We start from the raw sequence: 16,307 nt of genomic DNA on the forward strand, positions 1-16,307 counted from the left end.
ATTACCTTTCTTACCAAATGGAGTTCTAAACTGCAGCCTGAAAGTGCCTTGAAAACATATGTAAAATCAATAAAGTGTTTATAATCCACATGCTTATGTGTTTGTGCTTTTTTTAAGGACCTCTTACTGCAGATGGTGCAGAAACACCACAGCGTCCCACTGCCAGTAACAGTGTTCTTCCAGATCTTCTGTGTTTATTTTTCAAATCGCACATGTGATGAGATCGCTATTGTGCTGTTGTGCCCAGCGTTGTGCCTCTAACACAATGCATGCAGCCAGGAAAGTAGAGACATACCATTAGGCATCTACCTGGACAAGTTTAGCAAGTGATGACTGTAACATAGAAATAAATGCATTGATTTCAGCTTGCTCAAAGAGGACTGCGCTGAATTTAATTCACTAAATTGTTCTGTTTAACTACATGTGCTTGGAAGATTTTAAAATACAAAATTCTTAAATGTTAGTACCTTAGGGCTCTTTTGTCTCCAATTTTCGTCTTGAGCTGCAATACACACTCACTGCAGCCTGACCCCAAATGCATTGTTCAATCTGATCTTGATATTTTGTTGATCAGAACTTAGCTGTGTGTAGCTGTTCTTGTAGCTTGAGATAAGGAACCTTTTCTTGAGACGTCATCGATGGTGGCGGACCCGGGGCAGCAGCTTCCTCTGTGCCATGACTCAGTACCGGAGCACAGAAACTCTGTCAGCGGTAGTGGCACTTGGTCTTGGGTCATGTCCTCTCATCCAGCCCCTCTACAACTCGGAAAATGAGTTGGGAGGAAAAGAAAATAGGACAGAAATGGTCATAAAACTGTTGTTTTTTCAGTTATTAAAATACTAGTAAGGGCCAGCTTTTGCTGCAGTAGCCTGTTCCCACATGTAAGGCTGAATTCAGCAGTGAATCTGCTTACGTGTCCTGAGCTACAGACCTCCATCGTGCTTGAACTGTCCTTGTGATGTTGTACTGAAGTACATTCTGTGAACATTTTTAAACAGGCTGAAAGTAATTGTCCTGGCATATTCAGTGGAAACTCTATTAATTTATCTTCACTCATTTCAAGTTAAATAATTCCTGCCAGATCTTGCATATTCCAAATGCAGTCCCAGAACAAAATGTTCTTTCCCTGCAACTGGTGAAATCTCTCACTCTGGTTGTAGGGAGGCTCTATATGGTGAAATGCTTGCTTTACATGATTATTTCGTCATTTCCAGTGTTGCTCATTGGTTATTTCTGTACTAACCATAGAATAGTTTGGGTTGGAAGGGGCCTTCAAAGCTCATCTAGTCCAACCCCCTGCAATGAGCAGAGACATCTTCAACTACGTGAGGTTGCCCAGAGCCACATCCAGCCTGGCCTTGAATGCCTCCAGGGATGGCACATCTACCACCTGTCTGGGCAACCTGTTCAGTGTTTTACCACTCTCATTGTACAGAATTTTTTTCTCACATCCACCTGAATCTCCCCTCTTTTAGTGTAAAACCGTCACCCCTCATCCTACCACAACAGGCCCTGCTGAAAAGACTCTCCCCATCTTTGTTATAGGCCCCTTTCAAGTACTGAAAGGCCACAATAAGGTCTCTCCAGAGTCTTCTCTTCTCCAGGCTGAACAGCCCCAACTCTCTCAGCCTGTCTTTGTTCGGGAGCTGCCCCAGTCTTCTGGTCATCTTCATGGCCCTTCTTTGGACCCTCATATGTGTTGGTAAGCACTACCAGACATGAAATTCTTTGTAGATTGGGTTTTAGCCTCAGAAGCTTTGCATGGCATCATACTGAGAGGGCATCAGGTCTCAAATTAGCTGGAGAAGACCGAAGACTGAGCAGATTGAGCATTAGTACGGGATAGTAGCGAGTGTCAGAACTTCTGGCAAGAACAGAGGGAATAGATCAGAATAAACATGCAATTTATAGCATATGACTGATCACAGTGATTTGCTCCAACAAATATGCTGTACAATTTCATCTTCCATAGTAACTTTTAGGTATGGTGCATGAAAACACATTGATGAGGAAATTCTCAAGAGAATTAAATAGTTGTAAGAATCAAAAGTTTAATTTAAAAGTACCTATTCAAGTACATATACATGTAATTGAATCTGTTAAGGGAGAGGCACATAGGAAGTTGGTTTGAGACATACAAAGCCATCAGGAAGCTTTTTTGCTAGCACAGGGTGCTGAGGAAGAGGTTAGTTAGAGAGCTAGGGGAGGATAGGAGGATGGGGCAGAGGCAAGTGGTCTGGGGTTAGAGGGGGGTTGTAAAAAGAAGGTAGTTTGGAAACAGACCCATGGGCTTGTTGGAAACACAGAGGTGACATGCTGGGCTGTGTCTCAGGGAAGCAGACTATGATGCAGCATCCTGCTTGGGGAGCTCACCTCACTGCCAGAGGGAAAAGCAAGAATCAGGGTGATGAGTTTTGTTCTCATTAGAAGGGACAGCTGTGCCTGGTGAGGGTGGGAAGACTTAGAAGGTCAGTTTGCTCTTTCTTCTGCTTCCCCCTGCAGCTGGCAGGAGATCTCATAGAAGTCAATCTGCTGTGGCATGAACTTTTTGCATGTTGACTTACTTACAAGCTGCCTGTCAAGAAGTCCAGTTGTGGGGGCTCATCAGAGCAGATCAGACCTCTAAAATCCTTCCATTGCCCAGTCTGGCTGAGCTGAGTTGCCAAGGGTGTAACTCAGATGTTAAAGCCTGTTGGCATGAGTGTTGCCTTAAAAATAGAGCTGCAATGTTCCTGTTGCTTTAGTCAAGGTGCAGAAAGGAACAGGGTGAAATTGCCTGAAGTTTGGACTGATAGTAATCACAATTAATGATTAATGGTAAATCTAGTTATCTGCAGATACTGAAAAGTATTTATAAATAACGCAATAGAGGTGTTGATTTTGAGCACTGAGTACATGCAAACAAAGATGCACCTGAGCTTAGTCCTTGAAAGGAATTGAAGTAGCTAGAGGACTCATCTCATTTACACATGGCTGCACAGAACACTGTTGAAGAGCAGTTCAAGGACTAAGATTAGACCAGCTATAAGCAGAAATGAAAAAACCCCAATTGACTGCTTTATAGCAGTCAATCTTGGTCAATCTGTATTTTCCATCCCATGCCCTATACTCTCCTAGGAATGCTGCAGAATAAGTAACCATCAGTGAGACAAGTTGCCTATTTTCCTTCCCTGAATCATCTTGCTCCTGGTTGTGTACTTCGGTTCATGAGTCTTCCCTGTTGTGTTAATTTCTGGGATTCTAAGATGTCTCATTGGTGGTCCTTGGTTGTGAGTATGGGATCCCCCCTTAGAAGCCCAGTACTTCTGTGCATGCTGTTCATGAGCCACTGGGGCTCCACTGATACGTGTTGTGGTCTAGTCTAATCTGAACCCACAATTTACACTTACAGACACATTAAACCCATTTCTGCTTCACTGGTTCCCCAGAAAGCTTGAATGTTTGTAAAACAGTGGGTTTATAATGCCCCTCAGTGATGCCACCGCTTGGGAAGCAGCTGCTTGTTCCCCCAGTATCTAGCTGAGCTGCGGCATGCTCTGTGCCTGGCAGACCAGGTTCATTTGGCAGTGTCTTTCATGTCATACCAGGCTATGACACAGGCAAAGGGCGAGAGCCTTCTCTCTGCCTGGACTCTGCACTGCTTCAGCCATTAGGAAGAGGTCTTCTCTTGCATCTTGAGGATTGCAGCTGCTCTCAGGGGTTGTTGACTAGTACAGCTCTGCTCTGGTTTCATGAACTCCCCACATCCACGCTAATGGGGAATTCTCAGCCTGGCAGCTGTGAGCAGAGATACTTCACTAAGAAAACCAGAAGTACCCACGTTCTGCTTTAGAGTTTGAACTTCCTTTTAATACATAAATAAATAATCTTTCTTTTTTAAGAAACACAAATCCAGAACAAGAATATATGAGCACATACATAAATCTGAGCTTCTGCCAGATATATAAGTGCAATTATAAAGCAGAAGCAATTATAATAGTTTGAAACAGTGCATCACCTCCCAGGCATCAGAGCTACAGTTTCTATAGGATGGATGTGGTAACCTGAATGCAGCTTTGCCCATTACTTCAGTGTCACTTTATGCTATTGCCAATTGTGGATGTTGTCATTTTCTCCAAACAAGCCTGACCTCCTAGGAAGTTTACTTGTCTGTGTTCTGTGACACTTGTCTGTGTTCTGTGACATGGTTTAATGCTCACTGGTCACAAGTCATCAATACATGTTTCTTTAGTTTATGGGAAAGCTCGATGAGAAGCTGTTCCAAGTACACAGAATTTGGAACAGAAAGTTTCTAATACTTCAAGCGTTTGAAAGTCTTTGAAACGCCAGAGCTATTGGATTTGGTAAGTGTATTTCAAGCAATAGCATGGCTGTTGCAAGTTCTCCAACTTTTACTGCCTTGGGAAAAAAACAAACCACTCCTGCTACACATGAATAACTGTAGAACAGTTTAAAATAAATAGTGAAATATATTAAAGCATTCTTCATGCTTTTTGATGATGATGTGAGACATCGACCCCATTCTTTCTTAGCTATTCATATCATAGACAAAAGGCAGCAAAAATGGTGAGGCCGGTTGTTTGCAAAGCCAGTGCAGAGTCCCCTGTGACTACAATTGCCTTTCTCCAGCAAGTCATGAACAGCTGTAGCTGGACATGTGCTTTGGATGCTGTATGGGGAAATCATCTAGCTGGTTACACTGTCAGCACTTCAGTGCTTAGACTGATACTGCTTAACAAATACCAAAGGTGGATTTGGCAAGTATCTCAAGGAGTATTCTATTTTCTTGTTTGCAATTTTCATAGAGGAATGGAAGTTGTTTTCCTAATGGGAGATATATAAATTTACAAAGTACTCCAATGAGCTCAACTTCTTGTCCCATGCTACAGTGGTCAACACAAGTGACTAATAGCTTCCACACAAGCATGTGATTTGGAAAGAAGATGCCTGACTCAAAGCCTCTGCAATCTGCCTTTGAAGATTCCACAGGCACAGGAAATGGCACAGTTGCTCTTGCTTTCAGGGCAGACACACAGTACTCCTACATCCTTTGAAAGTAACACAAGTGTTGAAAATGCAGTGTTACACAGTGGATCTGTAGCTTGCCTGGTTGATGTAACTTCTCTGGGCCGCTTTACTCCTTCAAACCTAGCTCAGGGGGATCTCTCATAGAGGGTGTAGTGGGAGCAAACGCTGTTGGCACCAGCATGTTGTTCAGTGGGTGAAATCCATCCAGTGTGTTATCCAGTGAGAAAAAGGAAGGACATCTAGTGTGCTATTTCACTCCAAGGTACATCACAATGAACTGTGTACCTGTCCTGGGTTCAGCAGTAGCAGTCATTTTTTTCTCCTTCTTAGTAGCTGGTGCAGTGCTGTGTTTTTGACTTTCGGCTGGGAACGGTGCTGATAGCACCCATGTTTTTAGTTACCGCTCAAATGTTTGAGTCTGGCCAAGGACTTTCTGAGCCTCATGGTCTGCCGGGGAGAGGGGAAGCCCAGAGGAAGCAGAGACAGGACACCTGACCCAAGCTAGACAAAGAGGTATTCCATACCACAGCACGTCATGCCCAGGTTGTAACTGAGAGTTACCCGGAAGGGCTACTAGACTGCGGGGTGCGATGAGGTATCGGTCAGTGCTTGGCGGGGCTGGGGGGGCGAGTTATCGGTTGGTGGATGGTGAGGTGTTGTATTCTCTTCCCTTGTTATTTCCTTTATCATTATTATCATTGGTGGCAGCAGTAGTGATTTGTGTTATGCCTTAGTTACTAAACTGTTCTTATCTCAACCCGTGGGAGTTACATTCTTTTTGATTCTCCTCTCCATCCCTCTGGGAGTAGGGGGAGGAAAAGAAGGGGGGGAGTGAGGAAACAAGCTGTCTGGCTGGGTTTAAACCACAACAGTATCAATCACCTCAGCTGCTTAGTTGATGACATACATCAGCATTCATGAAACCTTGAACACTTCTGGTAGCTGGAATCACCAGGCAGTGCCTGGTTTGACTGGGGTATGCTGAAATCAGACTAGCTATTCTTTGGCCTTGCCTTGGGTTTAAGCATTCAGTGATGAAGTAGAGGCCAGCACTGGCAGTTCCTGGAGGCAAATGATCTGGCTCTAGCCTACACCTTGGCTGGGTTAAAAAACTAAACTATGTTTCCTTGCCACTGTGTTTGCAAACCCCACATGCTCTGGGTTAACAGCTGTTGGTGGCGGGTAGGGATGGTGATTGGGGTGTTCATATAATATGAGGGAAATTCAGGTTTAAACCTTCTTCATCTCTGACTGAGAAAGGGGTCCCACTCCATTCCCAGGAGAGAGTATAAAGCTGCAAGCTACAGGTACTCTTTACAAAAATAGTGAATGAACAATGAGGGAGAGTAAACCATCCTTTAGGGTGCTCTCTAGAGAGCGAGGGTCAACACTATGGTACACCAGGTGAGTGCTCTGCCCTTTCCACTACTGCATGCAAGGGAAGTCATGTTGCCCTACACAGGATCCTCCTGGGCTTTCTGAGAAAAACAGCTGAGCTGGTTTAGCTGTTATCTGAGTCACTGGCCAAGGAGTGCTGAGAGACCATGCTGAGTGGAGACTGACCCTGTCTTACAGCCTGCAGCTGAGAACTAACCTCCCTTCCATGGTCCAGACCTGGTTCCTTCTCTCTGGCTGGCTCAGGCAGCTGCAGGCACATTTCACTAGCTACTACAAAAACCTTTTCCAGGTATCTAATGATCCTTCATACTGTGTGGATGAATTTCTAATGCATCTTTTGGTGTCTAGTTCACCAGCTTGCAACTTTTAATTCTTTTGTATAAAGCCACTGACTCCCAGCGTGCTGTTGTCTAAGCATTCAGATCCCCTAGGACAAAAGCATTGCATAAATTTTCTTCTCCAGAAAGCTGCCTTTAGATGTTAATGACAAGGTTTATTTTCTATTGTTTTACAACTTTTTTAGTTTTCAGCTCTCAGATAAACAGTCCCACACAAATCGCATAGTGGCCTTTGCAGTCCCAGGCAAAGCAAATTTTCTGACCTTTTACTGTCACACAGCAGTTACCCGACAGAAACATTTTCTCATTGCTTCTCCAACAATGCTTACTTTGTTTTCAAGTTTTGATTAGTTGTATTCATCAATGTCTGCTCTGTCTTGACAAGTTGTTTCCCTATTGCTGCTCCAGCTTCTGCTGTTATTCTAACAGTAAAGAGTCTAGCTGGCAGCAGATATGAATCTGCCATGGCAGAGTCTCTTTCTCAAATGTGTACAACACAAAGTCACACTCTTTCTTGGAACCCATGCTGTTTTGGAACCACTTTACAAGAAGGTATTTTGGACCAGGAAATCCAGGAAACAGCGTTCAAAGAACGCGTCCTGAACTTGCTGCAGAATGAACTTTTACTAAATGCTGTTTTTAACAGCATAGGAATAATAATATAAGGGTGTGGGTTCAACTTCAAAATCTGTTGTGATTTGCCATCAGGTTTCTACGGTCAGGGGATTTCAAAACCTGGTTCTCTATTCATCTGAAAGTGATATAATCAGCTGAATGTGTTTAAGCTACAAAGAGGTTAAGTATAATATTGCTAAGTGCGAAGAAAAGCCCCTCATCAACTGAAAATGCAAATGATATTTAATAGGAAGCTGGTATAAAATTGAATCAGCTCAAACATTTCATGCAGTCTTCACTGTAATTTTTTCCATATGGTGAGGTTGGTGCAAGGTGATGGCTATGCACTGGGAAAAGATGGCAGAAAAGTGTGTTGGTATAATGCTGTCATCTCTTGAGTTCTGTGGGATATCAGTGAGTTTCCTAGTGTCGCAGCTGTGATGACACTCCCTATTCTTGTAAATTGCCTAACTAAACCCACTGATGATCTGGCACATAGCCCAGAAGTTATCAGTAGCTCTCCTTTCCTTGTCCTCATTAACAAGATGGTAATTTCTTTAAAAGGAATCACTAGAAGAGGAGGAATGGCAAGATGAATGAAGTCTAGCTTCCCTTAGATGTGTGTTTTATAGGCCCTAGTCCTGTCCTTCCTCAGGTTCACCTTCAGCTCCTTCTCAGATATCTAACACAGAAAAGCTTCAGTGTATCCTGTGGCTGATTCAGAGCTACATGGGTCTTAACAAACCAGCCAAAACGTTCCTATACCTTGGCCAGATGGCTGCTACCTCTTCAAATAGCTAAGATGTTGGATTGGGTCTGTCTTTCACTCACCATGAGATATAAAATTTGGCTTCTTTCTTCTTTTTCACTGTCAGTTTTCAATCAACTTGCAAGAACTTAGCATCTTTGAGAACTTCACACCTCTTTCTTTGAGATGGCTCAAGTTGGGTATTGCACTGAAATTGGAGTTGGGAGGCAGACAAGCAGATGGCATAGCTGTACAGGGCTTGTTCCTTTAGAAAGCCAGGCTAGAAAAGAAGAATAATAATCCTGAGTTCAAAGGACTTTTCAGTGTTGCATATATTGAAAGACTGAAATGTATAAAACAGCTACACGGAAGCAATCTGGTAAAATGATGTGTTGTAGATAACTGAAGAATGAGGAATTATGTTTTAAAACATGTTCTGTGATTGTCAAAGATAAATGCTATTACCACCCTCCTACAGTTCCGCCTCCCTCTCCTCTTCCTTCAGGTACTCTTGGTTATTTTTGAAACCTTTTTTTTTTTTCCTTTTGATCCCCTTTTTTCTTTGTTGTGCTTCGGAAGTAGTGGGACAGTGGCCTTGTGAAAAATCTCCAACTACATCCACAAACAGCTGTATCTGAGGGAAAAGACTGGAAGTCAAAGTGCAGTTTCCCTCCTCCTAGAAAGCAGTGACACTAAATAGGAACTACAGCTGATTGCAAATAACAGTAGAAAACCAGTTCATCTGCGTTCCAACACTTTAGATCAAAGGGGATAATCTGTGGCTTTAGTGACTTAAAGAAGAATTATCTTCATACTGCATTTATGGGAGCAAAAATGAACAGATTTTTCAGTGCTGATGTCCATGTTTGGAAAAGTAGTTGAAGTAGGAAAGGAGCCTAAATCATAGTGATTTGGTAATGGGGAATATTTGAGGAAATCAAACCTCTTCCATTTATGCGAAGACTAATAAGCTGTGATTATTTTGCTTTACAAAAGAATGACCAAGATCTCGCTGATCTGGCTTGATGATGGCCTATGGAAGGTTAACAGGTAACAAAAAAGTCAGAGTGAACTTTGATGCTGACTGTGAAGGAATTTAGAAATAACATTTCTGAGTGCGTAGCTCAATGACTGTAAAAACATACTTAGGAACATCATTGTGCATTTGTTTATTTGGAAGTCTTCAAATTAAGCCTGTAAGTCTTTCTTAAATATGTATGTAACCCAAAGACATTAATAGGCTTAAACAGACTTAAACTCTGAAAATTTATGAACTCAAGGATTGAGCCAAGCCTTGTCAGGCAGAAGTGCTCTTGTGAAAGTATGAGGGAGAAAACGAATGCCAGCAGCCAAGCAAAGGGATCTTACCCACTTCATCTCCTTGGGGAAGGCAAAACAAACAGGCTGGTGTATCCTGATGCCTGAGCACAACCTCCTAGGCACAGCACATGGAGTCTGTCCTTCCTGGCCTCTGCTTTCTCCCATCCCAACAATTTCCAGTCTCTGGCTCCAGGGGTAGTGGGTACTGCCTGCCTGAATACATGGACTTCTTAGGTGGTGGAATGACCACTAGGCTTTTCCCTGTCTCACACCTTGCTCTGACAGGCAGGTTGGTGCTTAAAGTTCTCCTGAAATAACTGAAGAGCTATAGTATGCACGTTACCTCTTTGAATTAGTCTATTGCCTAAGTGTTTTCATTTTGGAGATCAGCTGAAGGTCCCTTGGATTTTGGCCCCAGGACACTGTGTCTGTTTTATTGCACATGTTTTTTCAAAATCTAGCGACGCTTTGGTTTGGGATGGAAGGAAAGGGCAGAGCAGGAGTGGTTGCCTTATATTTCTTTAGGCTTTTGTTAACTACTGTTTTTTTGGAAGAGTCAAATAACCATCTGGCTGCAGCCGATTGCTGGTGCAAAGCCCAGCAAAGGCAGTCCTTGCAGTGCCATGCTCCGAACGCACAGCAGTTCTCCTTCTTCCTGATGTGGAGGCACTTTTGGTGCTTCACCATTTCTGAACAGAAGAAATTAATACTCCTTTTCCAAAAAGAAATAACACTACCATTTTTTCCTGAATGAACTTCTTTTACCTTCAAAAGCAAGGATAGGCAATGTATGACACCGGATGAAAATGTTATAACTGCTTTGTCCTGCATTTTCACAGTATGCATGCAGCTCACACTCTCAGAATACAGAGAAAAGCACACTTTTATTTCTCACTTTGGGTTCAAATTCCTAAAAGTCTCCTAATAAGCAGCCATCTGGCTGCTGTTTAGTGTACTCAGTGAAATAAGGATAGCAGTCTGAACTGTGTGTCCAGGGAACAAGTATCATTAGAAATTAGCAGAGTAATTGGTAAAGAGGCCAGAATCTTTGGGGGATATGTAGTCTAAGTAACCTTTCCATAATGAACAAACTTAATTTAATTTTTTAGATCATTAAATTGTGGAGGGTTTCTGTTTTGGTTTGGTTTATTTTGTTTGATTGAGGTCTTTGTTGTCGGTTTTTGTTTGGGATTTTTTTCAGATACAAGTGTTGAGACACTTCCTAATGTCACGTTTTCAGTGTTGTTGTATTTCTAATATTAAGGCCCACATGATGGGTGCTGTATGCCTGTCCTAAGAGTCTTAGTGAGAAAAAAATGCACTTATCAAATTAAATTACACAAAATACAAACCAACGTGATCTTATTCCTTTTTTAAAACAGCTCACTTACCATTCCATCTGTTATTTTGGATTGTGATGGTTAAACTGCTAGGGTGATAAGAGTGCATATTATTCAGTAGGGGAGATAACAGGGAAAGGACACTGGTAGGTTGCAGCCTAAGTAGTAAAAGGGTGAGCCTTTCCCAATGTAATAAACCTGATATATCAGCAAAATAAATAAAATCGGGTTTGAGAAAATTATTTTAACTTTAAAGCTACAAACAAACAAGAAATCCTTCTGAGCAAGGACAGATTTGTAGTGAGTTTTCAACCATTTCTTTGAGTGGAATTTAAATTAGATCTAGTAGTTCAATAGATTTATGATTTTTAGAGTTACTAGATGATAATATCTTCCCAGCAGAAACCTGCTCACAGTCTAGTTAGATTATAAGTGACTCCAAATGTTTGTTTGTTTTTTAACACCCTGAAATACTTGAATTACATAATAATAGTGAGAATTGTGTATTTTGATGTACATATTCAAAGCAGAGTATTTATATATTTGGGGGCTATAGCAGACGTAAGAACCTAATTTTACAAAAAAATTGAAAATATTTTGAAATGTAACCTTTGGCTTTCAAATTTGAAAAGCAGACTGCTTTCTCCTTTCAACTTCACAGTGAATAATGAATGACATATACTTGTGGTTAGTTCTGTCTGAGATCACTCTGTCCTGAAACTACCCCTTTCGTTACCCAGAACCTACTGCTGGTCAGTTGCTTTCACAGGAAAGTGTAAGTTTCTGTTTCATTCATGCTTACTTCCGTTGAAGTTGGTGTACTAATGACTTTTTAAACTAAAGGGACATTTTGTATTCTTGTATCAATTACGAGCAGAGGATTCAAGGATTCAAGCTTAGCAACGTGCAGGAAGCAATGTAATTTTTGCACATACATCCCTCACATTTCAGTTCAATAAACTCCCAAATATTTTCACTATTTTAATATTATTCGCAAAGTGTGTACATCTGTGCTTCCTCTGCGATTGCTTGTTCTGAAAAGGAGGAAATAGATAATAATAGGTAGCTAAATATGGAGATCAAGATTGTAGAAATCCTGTCTTCTAATCCTAAATGGCACTGATTTAGTCTATATCTTTAGGTGAAGTGCTTTGAGGGGGGGTGAGGGGGGTGGGGGGGTTGTCATTCACACATATCTTCTGTGCCTGAAAAGGAAGATATCAAAAACCAATGGCTAAATAAGCAACTATGCCTTATCTTCTGTTTGCCCCAAATTTCTTAACTCTGAGCCATAACCTGCATCTGAACTGATAAAGAGATCTATATATTCATTTTTCTAAAGGATTTTGGAGTTCTTTGTTTTGAATAAAGTGATGGAATTCAGCTATATTCCAGCCTTGGTAAAGTTTGAGATCATGGAAAGTGGATTTCTCCTAATAAGGGAATTTAAGAGTGAGAATAAAAACTGATCTGAAAGCAATGGTCCCTGCAAAGGAGTTGGCAGCATCCTGGGGTCCAAAGGCAGGTAGGTGTACAGGCTCAGCTGCACTGCCTTGGCAATTCACATTCTCACTGCGTATCATGCAAACCACCCTGGTGCACAGCAGGCAGATGGTTCTGTGGCCTGCAGTGGCACACACCCCCTCCTTTCCCACCACAGGGGGAAGAACCTGCCTCTACCACCACAACTGTATGAGGTGCATGCCTGCTCACACCTGTTTCCATCCCTTTCCTTTCCCTGTTCATCCTGCTCAAATTACACAGCTAACTCTGCCACTCTCCTGGTTCATGCCACAGAGCCATCACCTGCAATAGTAACTCCCTTTAGTTGAATCTAAGTGGTTCAATATTCCAGGTATCCAGCTACTGCTACTTCCAGTAATGTCTTTTTCAAAGAAGTGTGGTGTATTCTTGGTGTAGTCTTAGAGACAGTTAATTGCTCAGATTTTTCATGTTAAGAGAGAATTGTTGAATTGGGTGATGATACAATTTAGTGTGAGGTGTCCCTGCCCATGGCAGGGGGGTTGGAACTAGATGATCTTAAGGTCCTTTCCAACCCTAACTATTCTACGATTCTATGATTCTATGAATACAGGGTTAATGTCTGTTCATGTGCATTAGAGGAGTAATAATGATAGCAGCTGGAGGAGGAAGATATCCACATGTGTCTGAATCTGTCCTTCCCGTGATTCTCTGCAATGCCCCTTTCCTTGCAATAAACCTGTTCCCTATTCACAGGATACAGCCATGCTACAAGCTCCTGTTTCTTTTCAGTGTGTTTGTGGAAAATGCTGTTTCATTTTGTGCACTGACAAAACAAAAAAAGCACTTTGCCTGATTGTCATAGACCCTGTGAAAAAAAAAAAGCAGTGGTATTAATGTGAATAAAGCTTGCATGACCTTGCCTGCAATGTGTCTAATGTGAAGAATTACTAATATTCAGGTTTTCTTAGTAACTCCTTTATGTCAACATTTCCTGGTCGCAATAGTCATGGGTTTTTCTTTCACTGAAACATGATGAGTTGGGCGATGTGGCCTCTTGCTGGGCAGCCTGGAAAGATGAGGACACAAACTGCACTAAATTATAGCTGAATCCGCTGTTGCAGATTCCCTCCACACCCATGGTGTTTTGTTTTCCCTTTTGTTCCACAGGCACCTCTTCTTTTAAGTATTATTTTTCTGTGGTCTGATGTAAGGTTAAAGAATGGAAGGGAAACACGGGGGGGGGGGGGGGAAATGAGAGTGGAAAGCATCAGGATCATTGCCCACGTGCTTAAATAAGATGGCACTCTCAAAGTACACAATGAATAAGGTAGTCCTTTTCTATTTCTCGTCTTTAAATTAGCTATTTCTATAGGGCACTTGTTCATTTAAGTGAACAATACGATGACTAAGGATGACTGCCTACACGGTGTATAATTTTTTCTGAAATTTGCACCCCTTCGCTGTGTTCTGATATAAGGCAGGTTATTTAAAGTGTTTGCTATAATTATCTCTAAACAGCAGGATTTGAAAGAATAGCAACCATCCAACCAATTTTTATATGGTGGCTCATCTCATACTGCAGTCTGCTAATAGGAGTAGTAACAACAAAACTCGGGTTGGCTTCTTTGGCTCAAGCTGCTGTTGACTGTATTTGTTCTCTTTCCCCATCCAGGAAAAATGAGTTTTAAATTCATTCCAAATGCACAAGAACTTGTTAGTGCCTCTATTTGTTTCCAAAGGCAAGTTGCATTTTCCTGTGCTAACTGTCCAGAAGGTTCTGTGCTGGGCTTTCCAAGTCCTGCCTTTGCCATTATCAGTTCTTGGTGTTCCACTGGAAGATTCTGGTGGAGAGACTAGGTCTCACATCATTTGTGTCAGCCTCAGAAGGAAGATGGAAAAGTTGGATTTAATCCACTGTTAAGTCAGGACACTTGCAGACAACAAGGTGTTTCAGTGATGGGTTCTAACCTGCTGTGTTCTGCATCCTCTGGAACAGGTTTAGGGGCCACAGTACCATTTGCAGGTACCAGCTATTGTAATAGTAAAATCTAAAGATCACAACTACAAAAGTCGTTTAAGTAAGAGCCCAACTTAGTGATTACAGCTAAGATGGTAAATCAAGCATAACATAGATCTTTCACTGACACAGAGGCCAATCCTTTTAGGACAGCCCACAGCCCATTAAGTCCACTTGCCTTCCCTAACATGATGACCACAGCTGGAAATTACCATGTCTAGGAAACTTTGGGAGTTTATTTGTAGTCTTGGACCAAAAACTTTCTGGGAACAATTCTAATGATCTAACAACATTGAGTGTCACTGCGTAAGCACATCCCACAGCACTACTTAAGTCATTAGCAGTGGTGTACCTCACATAACCTGTATGTCTTGTACTTCAGTGCAATGCTAGCCCTCAGTGCACAGCTGGCACAGCATGAGACAGGACCACTTCACATAACGGTTTTTGGCAATTTTGAGTTCTTGGACCCTATGTTTAAGTAAGAACATGAGCTCCAAAATCATACGCCTGTTTGAAAAGAGGGATTTTTCTCCTGTGCACTGGAAGACTTCATTGGGGGAGATTACAACACAAGAACAGCAGTACCCTGTGGCTCGCAGCTGTATATTCCACTGGTCTGGTATTGTCATTTCCCAGTGAACAATAGCCCCATCTTTTGTGGGTCTGCAAAGTCCCCCAGGAGATTTCCTCATATAAAATCAAGATGGGATTCTGTTCATTGTCAAAAAAGACAAAAGACTGTTCACACCAGCACAATACAGAGGCAAAATGCTTAAAGAGATAGAGAATGATAGGAGAATTTATAATCCCAGTGGCTTCACAGGCATATAGATTTTAACTTCAGTGAGTTGTGCTAGCCAGCCTTTCAAAAATACATGTCTTGCCATGTACTGTTTGGCTTCCTGACTGCCTTTACACTCAATTCATCTGTAAGACAAGAGGGAATGGCTTTTGCACTTTTTATATTTGTGAAGTAAGCCATTAATAGTCAGGTATGCTCCAAAGGAAATTCAGTGTGAAGGAAATAGGAGAGAAATGAGTGATCAGAACGGTTTTCATGAGAAGTGCAATGTCTAGGGAAACTGAATCCTGTGAAACTACTTCTTTTTATGACAAAGAAAAGAATAAACAGCTGACTCACTGAAAATAAACGGGAATTAGAAATTACGACCACAGACATTTAGCATCTGACACAAATTGATGAGTAAGTTTGGAAAGACTCCTTTGCCAGAAAACAGGAACTGTTTACTAATATAATAGCTTAGCTCTGATATATTTTTAAATGAAATGTTGTAATTGCTGGGGTTAGTTAGTCTCCGGACAAACTGATCCAGGCAGTTGCTACACATCACCAGTGTTGCTTAGGCTGTCTACACTAAATTCAGCTTCTTAGCAAGGAGACCCATAAGATGACAGGCAGAGTATTAAGTACTTTTCCCAGGGTGATTTTTGCTTAGGTAGAAGGGAATAGATAGGGTGATGCCCTTAAGAAACACAGAGAGATTGATCTTTTATCTGCACACAGCTGGACTGAATGACAAAGTGCGTCCATACTGTGATCTAGCAGTTCTGGTGACAAAAATGAGGACCTCCATTTAAAAATGAAGAGCCCAACACAGTTCTTTGCTTCCTGGAGAATTCAGATTATTTCCCCTCCCTAGAAAGAGCCTGATTTACATACGTGCAGTTTCTGATTCCATAATGGACTGTTCTGTCCTTAAACAGGACACAATTGTTAAAGTATGTTTTAAATATTCAGAACTAGCATTGCAGATAATGACATCATTTTAGAGTAATCAGGATCTTAGAAGGGATACCTGGGCAGCCTGGCATAGCAGTTTCAATGATTTAAAATTATTTAATGGAGATAGATAAATTATACAGTATGAGTCATTCACCTGACCAACATGGAAATTTCTCTGCATATGAATAATGACTATTTTTTAAAATTAAAATTATTATTCAACCTGCCTTCACATTTAACAAGGCTTAGAATTTGTCCCTGTCTACGTTTA

The sequence above is a fragment of the Pezoporus occidentalis genome, unplaced genomic scaffold, assembly GCF_034315485.1.
Source record: "Pezoporus occidentalis ecotype Australia unplaced genomic scaffold, CSIRO_AGI_Poc_V1 ctg85, whole genome shotgun sequence".
Classification (NCBI taxonomy): domain Eukaryota; kingdom Metazoa; phylum Chordata; class Aves; order Psittaciformes; family Psittacidae; genus Pezoporus; species Pezoporus occidentalis.